At 37.9% G+C, this 17711-nt stretch overlaps 1 long non-coding RNA gene across 3 annotated transcripts in view; it reads left to right on the top strand.

The window, feature by feature from the left end:
- LOC143676176 (uncharacterized) overlaps positions 1–17711 on the top strand; it is a 101182-nt gene that overhangs the window by 25165 nt on the left and 58306 nt on the right. The window contains exons 4-5 of one of the 3 annotated variants that reach the window (XR_013171889.1): positions 339–558; positions 3564–6116. The exons of 1 other annotated variant lie outside the window; for it this stretch is intronic. This is a non-coding gene — a long non-coding RNA (uncharacterized LOC143676176). Of the gene's footprint in view, positions 1–338; positions 559–3563; positions 6117–17711 lie in introns of those variants that run through there. One more of the 3 variants, XR_013171891.1, reaches the window with a different exon arrangement.

Genomic DNA, 17711 nt, shown 5'->3' on the forward strand with positions numbered 1-17711 from the left:
TGTTGCTATTAATAGCCGTTAGAATGGAGAGAAATCTGTGATCTGGGAATATAGAATTGTCAAAATAATGACTCTGTACTACATTGCCAATTTTTCCAGAATAAAATAACAGTAAAGATATGACTCATTTATAAATCCCCATAAATAAATCTGTTTAGATTGAAAACATGTTGAGCCACATTTACTATCTGCTATTTTGGGAAGACAGTGGGGAGTTTGCCTAAGAAAAAGTTTATACTTGCTCAGCAGAAAGGCAATTACACCCAACCCAGTGCCTTTTAAGTCAATTTGAAGTTTTGTGGGACAAATGCTAAAAGTCTTCTCTTTCTGAAAACCAGGGATAGTGAGAAGAAGGAAAAAGAAAGAAGGCCAAGCATTAGAAATGAAAATTCTCAATGCGGACCCAAGATAAAAAAAGAAGTTAGAAGTATTTGTCCTTCCTTCATCTCTCTACACGTGTGCCATGTGCAGAAGCAATAACTCAGCGTTATAAAACATGGAGAGTAAAACTCTACATAAATGGAGTCTTTGAGCAAGTAGTTATTCTGGATGGCTGAGGTATTAGGCATCATCATTTTTAAAAACCAATTTTAAATGATAATATTCCACATAACTAATGTTTCTTTTGCATCTTTTCGTCATTGTTTCATTTTGTTTTTTTGATTATAGAAGCAACATGTGATGAATACAGTTCAATTTATATAGTAAAGTGTAATGAGGAAAACAAAATCACTGTCCACCTATAACCCAGAGATAACTTTATATTGTCTCTAAACTCCTTAAAGAGCAGGCAGAGCCTTCAGGATGCGGCCAGGTCTTCTTGGACTCATAGCTCAGTATAGGGTGCAGATTAAGAAATTAAGAAAGCAAAGAATATGAATGTTATTACAACTTGTGGTAAGGGTAAGTGTTATGAAGAAAATACCCTCATGCCGAGATAGAGAATAAGGGGCAGAGACAGGAGGCGTTTTTAAACAGAGTGATCAAGGAGGGCCCAACATTTAAGTGGACTCCAAATGAATGAAAAGTGAGGGAAAGGGTTTTCCAGGCAGAAGGAATGGCATGTGTGAAGCCCCTAAATCAAGAAGGAGATGGCATGGGTGAGATTTTACAAGGATTTGCTGACCTTGATAAGCAGTTCTTTTTTTTGGGGGGGGGGGGCGGGTATTATAGTAAGCCACACAATGATTTTTTTTTAACAGACCAAGTAGAGTAAATGAAGGAGCAAATGAACTTAAGTGTGGCTTAAGTGGCTGGGTAGATGATGACCCAGTTTACTGATAAAGAAGACTATTAGAGGAAAGAGAAGGGGTATAAATGGGGGTTCAAGGGTTTGGTTCCCTCCATGTTGGACATGCAGTGATGTTAAGAGATTTGATGGGAGAAGGTGTTAGGTGGATTTGAGGGTCTGGAGTTCAGGGAAGAGAGTAGGACTGTCTGTCCCTCTGTCATTAGAACATACATGATACTTAAAGCCAGGGAAATGGGAAGATGAGTGAGGCCAATGAGGGATAAAGTGTAGGGACAGAAATACAGAGGGGTCAGAATTATCCTGTTAATATCAACATCTACAGGTCAAATGAGAAGTCTGTTAAAGAGACCAAGAAGAGGGACCACCCAAGTAGAATGGAATTGAGAGAGCTTGGTATCACTGCCACTAAGGGAGACGTTTCCAAGGAGGGGAAGCTAGGACCTATGTAAGGTGAAGTAGGGAGGTTGAGGAAGGTAGAGTGACAAGACACATGCCTCAGTTTCAAGGAACCCTGCCTCTGGTCCTCACTCACCCATGTACTTACTCTCAAGCCACAGATTTCACTTCATGAATATTGTTACTTACATCTGTCTGTCCTCTTCATTCCTTGTATCAATGTTTTAGTGTCCTAGACTAACTAAACAGCCTTCTAATTGGCAAAGACTCATCTAGTCGAGGCCAATAAAATGCCTCCTCCAAGCTACTGTCAGAGAGAGCAAATTCCAATAACACAAGTTGATAATGTTATTTATGGGCTGAAAATTAATCAATGCCCCCCACCCCCATCTCACTGTCTTTCAGGATAAAATTTAGATGCTGTACTTTAATATATACAAAGCTCATGAAAGGCCAACCCCTTGGAGATATTGGTCTGGTCTTGTTTTTTGTCCCTTAAGGACATGTTCTTCTTTAATCTAGCTGCATCAAAGTACTCAGTGTTCCGAGAACAAGTCAGGTCATCACAGGCCTCTATCACCTCTCCTAATCTTCATTATCCAATTGTCTCAACTCCTGCATTGCCCCAGATACCCCAGCTCTGCACACCAGAGGCCCCTGTGCAAATCTGTAACCAGTACCGAATTTACTGTGAAATTAGCTAAGCTAAACTTCTGGGTCCGTTGCTTCCCAGGCTTCTTCCAAAGCTCTTAAAGGTCCCAGCAACAAGCCCACATAGTCATATGTTTTTGCCAAAATATTTTAACTACAATCAAAGACCACTGTTTCTAAAATCTCTCAATTCCCCTCCGTCATATTTCCTCTTATGTCAGGTGGTGTTGAAGTGGGATTTGATTTCAGAGAGGTTGGTTGGATATACAGTTTAGGTTTTCTGTTTGTTTGCTTAAATATAGTTAAGTGGTTTGCAGTTACTTCCTTGCATAGCTAAGCTATTGCTAACTGTCTCCACGTTGAAAAGGCTTCCACATGTGCTCGAAACATACTTGTTCTGTGACAGGGCCAGAGGACATATCACAAAGCAAAGTCTTCTCATTCTCTCAATGAGGTGGAGAGTGGAGAGAAACAAAGGCCAAAATAGACTGAACCAGAAGCTAGCCTGTGGAAAGCTTTTCTGATCATTAGATATGTAAAATGATAAATGGAGGAAGAGTTTCTCATCAGCTTGTAGTCAAAATGGTACTTCTCCCTCATCAGGAATACACTCATTTAAGGAGCAAATATAATTATAAATATACATTTTCTTTTCTTTTGTGTTGGAAAGCACATAAAATGGAACTTTCCAGAATTCCTGTATTTATGGGACACAAAGAGGAAGCAGTGCTACATATAGTGAATATGTTATAAAAGGCCATTTTTTAAATCTAGTTGATAGAAGTTTTCCCAAATTAGATGACAATTATAAAAATGTACATGTCACTTCCCATGTTAAAGGAACTTTTTTGAGCTATCAATAAGAGGCAAATCTTGATCAACCAAACATCAATGAGGGTCTGCTAAAAGGTAGGCTCTGTTTGAGGTGCTGAGGATTTAGTGGCTAATGAAACATACAATATCCCTCACATTCTAGAGATTCTCGTAAACTACCTGACCTAATTCCATTTATTGTGCTTCTAATTACGGTGAAGATATAAATTCATCACCCAAATCAGGACACTTGTGGTAGTGAAAGGGGCCCTATTTTATAAAACATTGGGACAAAAGACATAATTTGGGACTATTCTATACTATTTCTGATGCATTCTCTCTTGCATGCCTAGTCTAAATATTCCCTGTATATTTGTGGCTAAACATTTTATCAAGCTACCTTGTTTGTTTTTGTCACATTCTCCTTATTTCTTTCTGCCTCTAATTTCAGGTGCTCAAGAGACAAGGACTTTGCTTCAAAATGACTGAATGGTCATCACAAATGAGAAAATTAAGAAGAACTTCTTGATTTGGGGGATGAAAATGAACTGTCTGTTAATTTACATGAAAATACACAATTGGAGTTGATTTATCTTCCTGATTATGAAGGACAGTTTATAACTGATTCCCTCCCACCAAACTGAATTTAAAAAGCTGGATAAAATCACAACCACAACAATAAAATAACAGCTGTTTGTAGGTTTATTCTAATAGCCAAAGCAAGCAGCATTACAGAACCCAACACCTTGGAGTGAAAGCAAACACGGAATAGTGAGAGTATATGTACTGCTGCATTTTATCTTAGGGCATTAGACAATTTGTGGGGGTGGGGGTGGGAGCAGAGAGACCAAAAAGAAAGTGACAGCTAACAGTCTCACTGTGACCAAAATCTGAGTTTAGAACTTTCAAGTCAGCCAGGATTAGTGAAGCTGAGATTCTGGGGAAAAGAAAATTTCAGACAAGCAAAGCCAGTCTTCCACAAGCACTTTCCCCTTGAGGTATTTGCAAATTTTGAACGTGAGTGTGTAGAATAAAGAGGGGATAAACCAGGCAAAAAACAGCTGCTGAGAAGCTAAAATGGTAAGTAAAGATTTGGGCAGTTTGATGGTGTTAGAGAGATGATTAGCTGCAGAGACTGCCAAGAACAAAGGGTCCTGGTGAATACCTGGAACCCCCTCAAGGGATATTCTTTAGGAACAATAGCAAAACAGGAACAGACTTTCACTTAGCGTGAAGCACAGCCTGGCATGATTCTGTCTCTGAATGAATCAAGATGATATTCCTATTCTCTGGCTGCCTGCCAGAAGACAAATCCTTTTTGAAGGATGATAAACTTATTCAAAATCTATACACCATTCCCCATATACACTACTATCTGCCATTCAATCTAAAATTGGCAATAATGCCCCCAAATAGGACAGATGATCAGAAGCCAAGGAAACAGGTTACAGAAGCAGATCCGCAGTTGATTCAGCCATTGCATTTTAAATATCAATTATTTGTCAAAAAATAAGTAAAAATTAAAGAAAAGATGGTGAAAAGAATCAGAGAACAGGTATTTATAAAAATAATACATTCCTTGATCTGAAATGCAATAAGTAAAATTATGTGTTCGAGAGCTGGGTTTACCAATATATTTGGATACAGCAAAAAATAGGATTATTGAACTGGAATATACTCAGGAAAAAGAATATCCACATGAAACACAGAGTAAGATTTGGAAAGAATAGAAAATAAGAGAAAAGTGAAATAAGGAAAGCCCCTAGAGGCTGCATGGGTTCCTTGATTCATGGCGTCCTTTGGCATTGCACCACTCCAATCTCTGCTTGTATTGTCACATCTCCTCGGACGTCTCTCTTGCTCTCTTTTACTTAGGAGGACACTTGTGATGATGTGGGCCCACCCGGATAATCCAAGATAGTCTCTCCATTTCAAAACCCTTAACATAATCACATTTTTGTCATAGATCCCAGGGATTAAGATATGGCTATCTCTGGGAGTCTGTTATTCTGCCTACCGAAGAGACTTATTAGAAACAAGGTTAGGCCAATCTAATATATTTGAAACTTTAGATGACACAAACACATTCCTTGAAAACCATAATTTACTAGAACCGAATCAAGAAGAAATAGAAAATCTTTACATTCCTGCTTGTATTCATGAAATTGAAATCTCTCATTTAAAACATTTCCAGGAAGAAAATCAAAGTCCTGCTAAATCTACTAAATGTTGTTTAGCATTAAGTACTATTGAGTAATACAAATAAAAATGACAATGAATGGATGATAATGAGTTGACAGTATACACCTGCCAGAATGGCAAATAAAAACAAAACCCTTAACAATTCCAAGTGTTGACAAAGATGTGGAACAATCTGTACTCTCATACAACTCTGGTGTGAGCCTCGTTTGATACATCTACCTTGTACACTTGTTTAACAGTAGCTGCTAAAAGGAACATATGCATGGGCATGACCAAATAAATCATCTGTTATATATATGCCCAAGAAAAGAGAGCACAAATAACCATCAAAAGACAGTAGCCTTATTTGTAATTGCCTCAAATTGCACGTGCTTACTGTCAGTTACCAGTAAAATGGATAAGTAATTTGTGTTATTTTCATGCAGCAGTGAAATGAAGAAAATATGGATGCATGCCCATCCTGAGCACCTCTCCCAGACATACTGTAGGCACAAGAGTATACATCGTTTGATAATGTATGATTCTACTTACATAAAGCACGATAATTGGCCAAGTACATTTATAGTGGTAGAAGTCAGAATAGTGATTACCTTTGAAGAGGTATGACATGCTGGAAGTGAAGGTAGGTTTGGGGACGCTGGTAAGTTTTGGTAACTTTATTTGAATGGTGGTTGTATGCATGTGCTTATTTTTTTTAATGTAATGAGCTATGTATTTACGATTTGTATACTTTGCAGGACTTAATTTAAAACATTTCAGGACAAACCAGTGAAGGAAATGTCATAAATAAATTGGTAAATAATTGCATAGTTTTTGCAATTGAGAGAACTTATTTGTTATATGAGCTGTCATTTCGATCACTATATTATTTTGCTAACAGAGATTTTGAATTTTTCTGGATTTTTTTTCTAAGATTGTCTCTACACAGAAACTGAGTATCTGAATTTAGCTAAATGCTTCAGGGAGTTGGGAAAGCTGGAAGATTTGGGGAAAGAGCTTTCTGATTGACTCCATCTACTTTAAATTAGTCATATGGACACCAAGATTTTTAAAAACTACAGCAAAATATGAAATCCCCTGGGAATAGCTATAACCTGGGATTCAGAAGACAAAAGATACTATTCACGATCCTGCTACTTGCTTTTTTGACTTGTGAACCTTACTCAACCCTGCAAATTCTCATTTTTGTTCCAGCCTGTGTCCCAAGGTTGTTGTAATAACATGTACTGAAAGAAGTGTTTGCTGGAAAGGAGACATGTAAAATATGAATGGAATTTTGCCGATAACATTTTATATACTGGTTTCCACAGTCATTTATCAACAAGGAACCAAGCATGCTATGAAGTCCTCAAATGGAAATCACCCTTTGTTCCTTCAGGGACACATCAAATCATCATTCCCATAGCAACACTGCAGTGATGTCAAAAATAAGGGGTCGGCCTTGAATGATAACACAAAAGAGAGTGTTGGCCAGCTAGCAAGGAAAAACAAATCATGAAAAGATAGTGCTGTGTCTCCAGTAAAAGATGGAATCAGTGCATGCACGTTTATATTTTTCTTTTTGTTATGCTTGAGGGTTATAAATTATCTTATTTTTAAAAGTATATATATTTTTAAAAGTCAGTATTTTTCTTGATGTGTCAGATCTTTTAGAAAAGAAGGCTTTCATTAACACATTTTTCTCTGGTTGGCAGTCAAGAAGAAACTGAAAATGAAAGAATTCATTTGCACAAGCCCTTGAGATGTTATGACTTTTGCCCTCAGCAGGGAGATGCATAATGCCAAAGGGAGAAATGAATGAATGAAGGACTGTTTTGTAAAGATCTAAATTGCATAAATGTGCATATTTTCACGACATGCACAGATATTTTGTGAGTTTTTGAGAGTTCTCATAGGATAGTATAGAAATGTATCCTCTTTAAGAGGCAAACCTTTTATGAAATTTCTAACTTAGTTGTCAGACATTGACTTCTATTCCTACAGTTTTCAGGGAAAGAACTAGAAACTCAAATGTAGGTGTTCTGCTCTAACTTTTTAAGTCACCCTTTGATTGGATATTTTACATATGATACTGTGAACGAGAGACACAGAGTTCCTTTTTCTGATTTTTTAAACAAATAAATTTTAAAGATAAGAGAAGATATTGGTTTAGAGCAATTTCTTAACATAGTATTGAAATGACTGATGAAATTTTCAAATTCTTCAGTTAAATTTCTATGAATGTCATGACTTTATCCTATAAAAAAGGAACATTATAAATCCCATATATTCTCACATACTATCTTGAAATGCTGATTCATTTGCACACTTGCTGTTTATAACAAGTGAAATTTTCCACTGCATTTTACTGAAAAATACTATTATGAGAGATCTTTAAAATGACCTAATTAACATATATGCACACAGGAATGATGTAATAATAGTTAATTATTATTCCTATTATATGTCAACACATTAATAATTCTCATTCAACCTCATACTTCATGAAATCATGTCTATTTCATGCTCCACAGGCCAAGGATAATTTGTTAAAACAATGCATTGATATTCTATATTTCGAAATACTTTTTACCATCTGTTCAATCTCAGTAAAAATGTACCATGCAAAAAACACTGAAATAATTAAGGTAATGTGTATCAATAATTAGGTTAGCTATTCTTACGAGTGTTTATTTTCTTTCAGCCATGGGACTGTAGGTTTTTTTTTTTATTATTTTATTTGCATGGGCAGGCACCAGGAATTGAACCCGGGTCTCTGGCATGGCAGGTGAGCACTCTGCCTGTTGAGCCACTGGGGCCCACCCAGACTGTAGGCTTTTGAATCATTATCTTCTTTAGTCTTCACCACAACTCTAAAAGCGACTACTGTTAGTCCCAATCTGTGGGGCATGGACAGTATAAGCAGGCGGCTGAAGCACACACATCTAGCAAACCCAGGTTTTACTGACCACAGAAATAAAGCTTTAATCGCTCCAAACACTGTTTCAAGAATTGATGGTTGTCAAACACCTTAAAAGATGGAGAAACTCTCATATCCCATTTATACCTCCACTGTGGGGAGTTGTGATGATTAATGCCGAAGAAACATGCATCTGCCAAGAGCGGTAGATGCCACTTAGATGCTGGCTATTTGTGACTAGAAAGAGAACAAAAGGCCTGTTCAAGGTGAAATTTGATCTTCACCCGTTGTCCCTCAGGTGGCATGGTCTCCAAGTATAACAGTGAATCCCTCCTCGAGGCTAAAAATTATCTCAAAAATATTGTTGTGACCTTTTGCTTGCTGTTGCCATGGAAAGTTACGCTTCCTTACTGTTCGTGGAAGGTCAAGAATTGTATTTAAATAGAAAGAGCCCTGAACATCTATAATGCATACAATCTATTATTTCTTTGTAGGAGGCTTATTTCAGGTTTTAGTGTGTAATCTAAAGTAGATGTCTGCAGAAAAATAATGCTTTCACATTTTGAAAATTTTAGAGAATTCTCCGAGTGAGTGCCACTCTTTAAAATTCCATGAATTTCCCGACAACCTTTGAAGTTTCTCTTTCTTTCTGAAACTCTGAGTGTTATTTTCCCCATTCTTTGAGGAAACCTTTCCTTTCAACCAGGTACAACAAAATGACTTTCTTTTATGTTTATGAGAAGTTGGATGCAATTATTTTATAATAAGTCCATCTCTGTAAACAACCCTATAATTTTTAGGCTTTTAAATGGCATTATCACAGATGCAAGTTAGTGCTTATTCTGCTCCTGCTTGGCTTTGAAATGACATTTAGAAAGTGCATGCCTCTAGACCCTCTATTAGACTGCTTTACTTGGGTAAGTAAATTTATCTAGCAAGTTACTTTGGGTCCCATGGTAAAGTTATTCAAACTCTTGATACTGTGATATGTGGCAGCAGCCCACTTGGAAAATGGAATGTGCCATTTCATCCTACTCTAAAGTGGGTGGAGAGAAATACATATTTTACTGAGGACATTTGTGCAATGCTACAGACGAGAACTAAATGACCCACAACTGGAATTTTGCCTTGCATGGTGGTGATTGGTTGTTAGTTTTCCTAGCAATCATGGCTTTATAGATTAGAATTTGTTAGATTATATTTTAGACAGAGGAACCTTATAGATCATTAAGTCTTATACCCAAATTTGAATCCTAGAGAGATTTTGTGACTATGGACAAATGATTTCGCTCTCTCTGGAGCGAATTTTTTAAAAATGTGGGTCATTTGAAGTATATGATTTTTAAGATATGAATAATCTCTGATTTGTAATGCTATGCTGACAAGAGGGGGCATTGACGGGTTTTGCTTTACTCCAGCATGGCAGATACAGGATAGAGATAAACCATTTCTGATTCCTTCCCATAATTTCCCCCATCATATCCCAGGCCAGTCATTCGCTAGATGTGTCATTTTGAGCAAGCCACTTCACCTCTGTAAACCTAAAAAAATACGAATAACAAATTGCAGGAAGTTGTAAGGATTAAAAGAGATAATGCTTCTAAATCACTCAGCATGGTACATAAAATATATCCCCAGATATTAGCATTATATAATATAACTCATTAATGACACATAGAAAATGACAGTACTTGCTTGTCCCACTGGGGTCAACCAGGTGGTTTGCTTGCAATTTATACATGCAGCCCGAGGCTTCCATCATGGGTCCTGCTGTTCCAAGAGCTGAAGGGATCACATCTATTTTATAGGGAGGTGGGACGCAGGGTGGAGGGGTGCCTGTAAACCTATTCTTCAGCTCTAGAAGCTCCTTGTTGACCATCTCTGGTTTATTTCGCATACATTCAGTTATAAGACCTGAGATATAAGTACCTGGGCCTACCCCCGAGCTAACCACAGAGAATGCACCTCTAGGCTTAAGCAATCCTTATTTCTGAATATACGAGAATTAATTTATGTATGTGTGCATAGTTTTAGTAGCTTTAAAATGACAAAAATGCCAGTCCATTAGATTTGGACTATTGTGCCATTGGGAAAGTCTTATACAAAAAAGTTACGAGGACCTCTGTATTTTTCCTGTACATACACAGGCAGAGCAAAATGCTGCAGGGCTGAATGAGGGAAGAACACATTTGTGTTCTTGCCTTGCCACCAATAACTATCTAACATAGGCGCATCTTCTTAATCTTTCCAAGCCTTTGTTTTCTCACCCGTAAAATTAATGGTTTAGACTATGTAATCTTTAAAATCCTCTCCTTTGAAAATATTCTGTGAGTCTTAAAAAATTCCTTCATCTGTATTTGGGAGTTGAAAATTCCCAGCCACATTTATGGGAATACACCAATGGCACTGTTCCTTATACTTTTTAAAGTGCTTAGTTAAGGAATGCAGTGTGACAATGAATCTAATGAGTACTGGGGTTTCTCATCGCATCCTCTTTTAATTATACATTGACTGAAGGTCAGCACCAATATTCATCATAATAAGTGGAATAAATAATTATGAGAAGGGAAAGTAGATCACTGTATATGTTGTTTTTTAGGCATAACTCAAATTCTTCTAGCTTTTACCTCTCTTTTCTTAGCATGAAAATCCTTTGTAGTTTTTGATTCCTTGGACATGAACAAAATTTATTTTTTTAGTGATGAAAATAATGGATTGAATTATAAATTATATTTCTAGTTTGGCTCTAGTGTATATCCTTTTAGATTCGTTTCTCCCTACACAAGTGGGAGAATATGACTGCATGAGGTCTGATGTTCAAAACCAGTGTAAAGCTAGGAAATGTACCGTGATTTGTTTGGCTGAGATATTGATTCAGAACAGGGTAGGAGCTTAATTTTCCTTGAGATGAGCATATTGCCTTCCCTGATGTCTGGAAATATATACATATATATATATATATATATATATATATATATATATATTCACTCTTAGGAAAAGATCAAACTTGTAGAACAGTACTTTTTCCTGGTCTTGATGGAAGTGAACTTGCACTAAGAGTAAAACACGTTTTTCTAATCTTTGTGACCTTAATAGAATTCTCTTTGTCCTACTCTTAGAGGTTTGACTCATGACCAGTCATCTGAGTTATCCCTGACTTTGACTCACATAACAATGATTTGACTCCAAAGAAGAAAAAAATGGGAGGTGGGACAGTTCTCCCAAGATAGGAGTATTAGAGCTTCTCATACAAGCTTTTCTTTGGGGTGTGATTTATTCTGACTGTTTCTCAAACAACTTTTAGGGAAAAAGAACAAAAAACTAAGAGATTTTTATTTGGCTCTGGAGAATAATGTAGAGACATTTTGCCAGAGAGTGTAGGAGTGTATACACTGAGCTGAATGGAGTTCTGGGAGAGTGAAAGGTCTCCTCACCTTCCAGGCTCTACAAGGTATATAATATAATTTCATGCTCTGCAGAGCAGAGAGTCAGAACTAGGCTATTTGAGAAAAGTGTCTTTATAATTCTCAAGAGTGCCATTCCTGAGAATAAAAATTTTAAACTTTGTGGCTTAAAACAATATTTATTGGGCAATGCAACAGTGGCTTAGTGGCAGAATCCTCACCTGCCATGCCAGAGACCCTGGTTCAGTTCCCGGTGCCTGCCCATGTTAAAAACAAAACAAAACAATAGCCATTATCTAACAGTTTCTGGGGGTGAGGAATCTGGGCACAGCTCAGCTGGGTCCTCTGTCTCTGGGTATTTCAAAGCCTGCAGGTATCTCCAGGCAAACTGGGAGGGATCCACTCACATTCCTGTTGGCAGGATTCGGTTCCCGTAGGTTGTGAGTCTGAGGCTTGGCGACTCAGGAGCTGCTGACTGGTGGCCTCCTCAGTGCCATCTCATGTGGGTCTCCCCAGAGGGCAACTCACAACATGGCAACTGACTTCAGTAGAGCGAGCCGAGAGGGCAAGTGAAAGCACCTGAGTTGGAAGATGCAGTCTTTTTCAGGCTACCACTGGTGCCAGGTTCTATTCATTAGGAGCGAGTCATTCGGTGCAGCCCACACTCAATAGGAGGGGAATGCATGAGGGCATAAATATCAGGAGGTGGGAATCACTGGGTCCCTTGTCAAGGACTGCTTTGCTACAGAATGTTTATTCTCAATTTTAGAGCTCGGGATTGTTTTTGTCAAACTACATGAAGCTTATTGTCTTGATTTATCAAACCTCATTTATCTTTACTAATATTTTATCTACTTGATTGAGCAATTCTGAGAGAGGCATTTAACAGCCTTGCATTTCCATTCTTGGGTTTGTCAGTGTTATCCTGTGTTCTAGTTTGCAAACTGCTGAAATGAAATATATCAGAAACAGAATGGCTTTTTAAAAGGGGAATTTATTAAGTTGCAAATTTACAGTTCTAAGGCCATGAAAATGTCCAAGTTAAGGCACTAATAAGAGATTACCTTAACTCAAAAAAGGCCAATGGAGTTCGAGGTTTCTCTTTCAGCTGGGAGGGCACATCTGCTAGCTTTCTCTCCAGGCTTCTTGTTCCATGAAGCTCCCCCAGGGATGTTTTCCTTCTTCATCTCCAAAGTTCTCTGGCTGTGTGGGCTCTGTTGGTTCTGGTGACTCTAAAGCTTTTTTTTTCAAAATAGTTCCCTCTTAAAGGGTTCTAGTAAGCAACCTCACCTTGAACGGTTGGGGGCACATCTCCATGGAAACCATATAATCAAAAGTTACCACACACAGGGTGGTGCAATGGTGGCTCAGTGGCAGAATTCTCACCCGCCATGCTGAAGACCAGGTTCAATTCTGTGGGTCTGCCCATGTTACCACACACAATTGGGTGGGTCACATCTCTATGGAAATGATCAAAAAGCTCCCACTCAGCAATATTGAATGAGGATTAAAGAGCTTGGCTTTTCTGGGGTGCACAGCAGATTCAAATGGGCACATCCTATAATATTGTCCTTTTTGCTGTATGTATGTTGAGGCCATGTTGTTAGGGGAATACACATTCCTGATGGTCAATTCTTTTGTAAATTGATTATTACTTTTGTTATCATGTATTATTCCCCTTTGTTCTTATTAAGGTTTTTTTTTTTAATTCATCTTCTACCTTTCTTTGGAGATAACAAACATCATTACCATAGCTTTAACCTGGTTAAACTTCATCTGGCATATTTTCTACTATTGCTGTCATGTCTACTTTTCTATATCATTTTGCTGTAGGTATACCTCTTATAAGCAACTGAGTGGGATTTTGTGCATTGGCTTTTGTCTACTCAGTTCATCTCTATCTTTTCTTGGGTTAGTTTAATAGTTATATTTATTGTGATTACTCATATGTTTAGAATTATAACCTCTGTTTTATGATGTCTTTATTATCATGCCTTTCCTTTCCCTTCTTTTTTTGCCCTTTGTTGTTTTAATAACATATGCTTTTCCCTACTTTATTCTCTCTACTAACTTGCTATCTCTCATTTCTTAGTTGCTATCTTCAAATGTTTAACAGATATTGTAAAGAGTTTTTTTGAAACAATGTGTAAATTAGTTCTCACTTTTCTAAAATCAGGCAAGGACTTTGCACATTTTAATTACCTGTAAGTTTTCATGCCCCAACTTTCATTTTACTATTGCCTAACTGAATATGAGTGGCAGAAGAAAATAGCCATTACAGTAGACTGAATAATGTCCCTCCCCCAAAAGTGCCCATGACCTAAGCCCTGGAACCTGTTAACATGTAACCTTGCATGGTAAAAGGGACTTTGCGCATGTGATGAAGATATGTACTTTGAGATGGAGAAATTTATTTTGAATTATCTGGTGGACTCCATGTAATCACAGAGTCCTCATAAGAAGGAGGTGGAAGGATAAGGATCAGAGAAGAAATAGACATGGGAAGCAGAGATTGGAGTGATGTGTTTTGAAGATAGAAGAAGTGACCATGAATCAAGGAAGATAGATGGCCTTTAGAAGCTGGGAAATTCAAGGAAATGGATTTTTTCCTTGAGCCAGACAAGACAGCCCTGCCAATGCCTTGATTTTGGCCCTGAAAGAACCCTTTCAGACTTCTGATCTACTCAACTGTAAGATGATATAAGTCAACAACTTTGTGGTAATTTGTTATAGCAGCAATAGGATACTAATACAGATTTCAGCATCTGTATTTGGGATACTGCCCTAAAAAAATCCTAAAAATGTGGACGTGGTTTTGGAATTGGGTAATGGTCAGAGATGGAAGAATTTGAGAAGCATGATAGAAAAACCTAGATTGTGTTCAACAGACTGTCAGTAGAAATATGGACATTAAAGTTGCTGTTATTGAGGGCTTGGAGGAACGTGATAACAAAAACCTATATTATCTTCAAGAATACCTAAACCATCTTAAACAGAGTGTTGGTAGAAATAGGAAAGTTAAAGGGACTACTGGTGAGGGCTCAGGTCGGGAAATTAAGAACATGATACTGAAAACTGAGGGAAAGGGGATCTGTGTCATATAGTGGTTGAAAATTTAGCTGAATAGTTTCCAGCAGTTGTATAGAAAGCAGGACTCCATTATATCCAATGACATTGGATTTTAGCTTAGGAGATTTTGAAGAAAAGTATTGATGATGTAGCCAGATTGTTTGTTTTCTTTCCCTCTTGCTGCTTATAGTACAATGGAAAAAGAATAACTCAAGAAAAGAACTGTTATGTGAAAAGGAATCAGGGCTTGATGATTTGGGAAATTCTCAGCTCATCCAGGCTGCAAAAAATGCTAAATCTAGGATTCAGTGTTAGAAAAGAGTGCTCTGGAGAGAAAACCAAGGGTGTGACTGGATAACCTTTTGCTATTGCCTTGGAAAAATCAAAATGTCCTTGAATAGTCAGTCGTTCAGAGGGCGCTTTGAAAAAATTAGACATGTAACTCACAGATCCCCTCTGCTATCTCAGCAGAGGCCAGGATAGAGTTGGGAATATCCAGGAAAGACTTGTGGAGGAAAACTCTTGTCTAATGGAGTGAATCCCCATGGCACAGGTGAGAGAGCCATAAAGTTTTTGAGAATGGTTTGCCAACAAAAACACCGCCAGCTTGAACGGGAGGGAACAAAGAGAATGAAGCATGCTGTTGGACTTCCAATACTCTACAGACAAGGAATGAGCGAATAAAATAGCTGATTGGCAAGCACATGCTATGGTTCATAAAAAAGGATGGATGATGATTTAGAGGGTGGAGCTGGGGGCACAGGGGGAGATTTCCATTCAAAACCTAATGGAATTTTTCCGGTTGGATTTTGAAACTGCTTGGGTCTGGTGACTTTTTTTTCTTATTTTTCTCCCTTTTGGAATATGAACGTCTATAACTGTTATCCTATGCCTGTCCCACTATTTTATTTTGGGAGCCAATAAAATGTTTTTCAAGTTTCACAGGATCACAGTCAGAGAAGGAATTTTGTCCCAGAAGGAATCATAGCCAGAGTCTTACCCTTCTTTAGATGATTTAGTTGTTGAGATTTATGACTTTTGAACTGTTGAGACTTAGGTGAGCTTTGGGATGTGAGTTTGATGCTGTCCTGAGTTGAGATTTTGGGGGAACTTGGGATGAGGTGAATGTATTTCATATGTGGAAGATGTAAATCTTTGGGAGCCAGGGGGAAGATTGTGGCAAGCTCAATAATGTTTCCCCAAAGGTGTCCATGTCCTAATTTCCAGAACCCACGAATATGTTAGTTCATATGGTTACAGGGACTTTTCAGCTGTGATTAAATTAATGATTTTGAGATGGAGAGGGGTCCCTAGATTATCCAGGTGGGCTCAATGAAATCACAAGAGTCCTCAGATGTGGGAAAGGGAGATGGAAGATGAGCCAGATGACTGATAGCACATGAGGGACTCAGCCTGAAGGTGGAGAAATGTGGTCACAAGTCAAAGAATTCAGGTGGTCTCTAGAAGTAGGAAAAGCCAAGGAAATAGATTCTCCCCTGGAAGCAAGGATTGTACCTGGCCAACCCCCTGCTTTTAGCCCAGTGAGACTCATTTCAAACTTCTGACCTCCAGGACTCTAAGGTAATAAATCTGTGTTTTCAAGCTATGAAGTTTTGTTACAGTAGCAATGGAAATGAATACACCTTTATGAAGCAAGGTTTACAACTACCCTTGCTGCCCCTTATTTTTCTGTCAAATGGGTCTACTGAAAGTTACATTTTATAAATGAGAAACAATCTTCCTAAATGATTTTTGTGATCAACTAAAAGATTCAGAGACTTTGAGTAGATGACTCAGCCCTGGGCAGATGGATTTTACACAACACTGGTAGGGAAAGGAAGCAACTTCTAGGACTCCACTGCCATGGACCAGTGTTGAGATGTACTGGGTGCCTGCCTCGGATGGCAGTTCACATCGGTCAGCCCAATCCTGGAGGCACTCAGACTTAGAGGACCTAGAGATAAAAAATCAAATGCAGTAGAGGCACCTCCATAAGTGAAGGAAAACAAATTAATCAGGGCTAGATGCCATAGAACCACAAATCATATTGGCATGAGCTTCTCACATACTAACGTGAGATTGAATTAATGTTCTATTTCAAGACAAACACCATGGATCAGGTCTAAAGCTATACTTATTTTAAATACTTGTCTGCTATTTATACAAAATCCTTCTTAGGATGAGAGACTGTTTTTTTTTTTTTTTTTTTGCCTGCCACAGAATCAATAGAAAGCTGAACATAATATATTTTTGTTTGTTTGAATTAAATTTCAAAAGGCACACACACACAAAATAACCTAGCTCTATCAGTCTTAGAAATGTTTTAAACATATGGGTTCAGGAAATGATCATTACAATTCAACTATCAATATATGACGTACCTACTACCTTATGAATAAATGTGGCAGAGAAAATGTCCATATGTTTTGGTTTAATGACTGAAACATCACAAATGTGTTGCATAGTTACTTGAATAAAAACTGTAGAGAAAGAGGGATCTACAAAAGCATCTACTTGTGAAATTCTTCAGGCAGATCCCTGGAAAATGGCCCAAACCCTCAGGGCTTCAAGGTCTGTCGCAGCCTACGTGTCACTTTAAGCCCAGAGGTATCCATGTGTTTTTCTACCTTTAGTCCTTCACAGGAAAGCACATTTCATATGTCACACTGCAATGGATGCATAGAGCAAAAGCAGCAAAAAAAGCCCTATCATAAATATTCAGTACAGTCAGCTTTGTTTTCACCTATCGAGTTTTTAACTTTTTTCAAAATAAACTTCCATAAAGCAAGATTAAAAGGCAGAACCAATTCAATCATTCTTAATTGCTCAGGTGACAAAAAAAAAAAAAGTAGACTGTAATGTTTTAAAGCAACCCTGCGGATAATTCTCAACCAATCTTCCCATTTTAGAGCAAGCTGAGACACAGCAAGGTTAAGTGACTTATCCAAGGTCACATAACAAGCTTGCAGCTGAGACAAGACTCAAATGCTATCTCCAGGATCAATGATGTTTCCACCAGATCAAG

The sequence above is a fragment of the Tamandua tetradactyla genome, chromosome 1, assembly GCF_023851605.1.
Source record: "Tamandua tetradactyla isolate mTamTet1 chromosome 1, mTamTet1.pri, whole genome shotgun sequence".
Classification (NCBI taxonomy): Eukaryota; Metazoa; Chordata; class Mammalia; order Pilosa; family Myrmecophagidae; genus Tamandua; species Tamandua tetradactyla.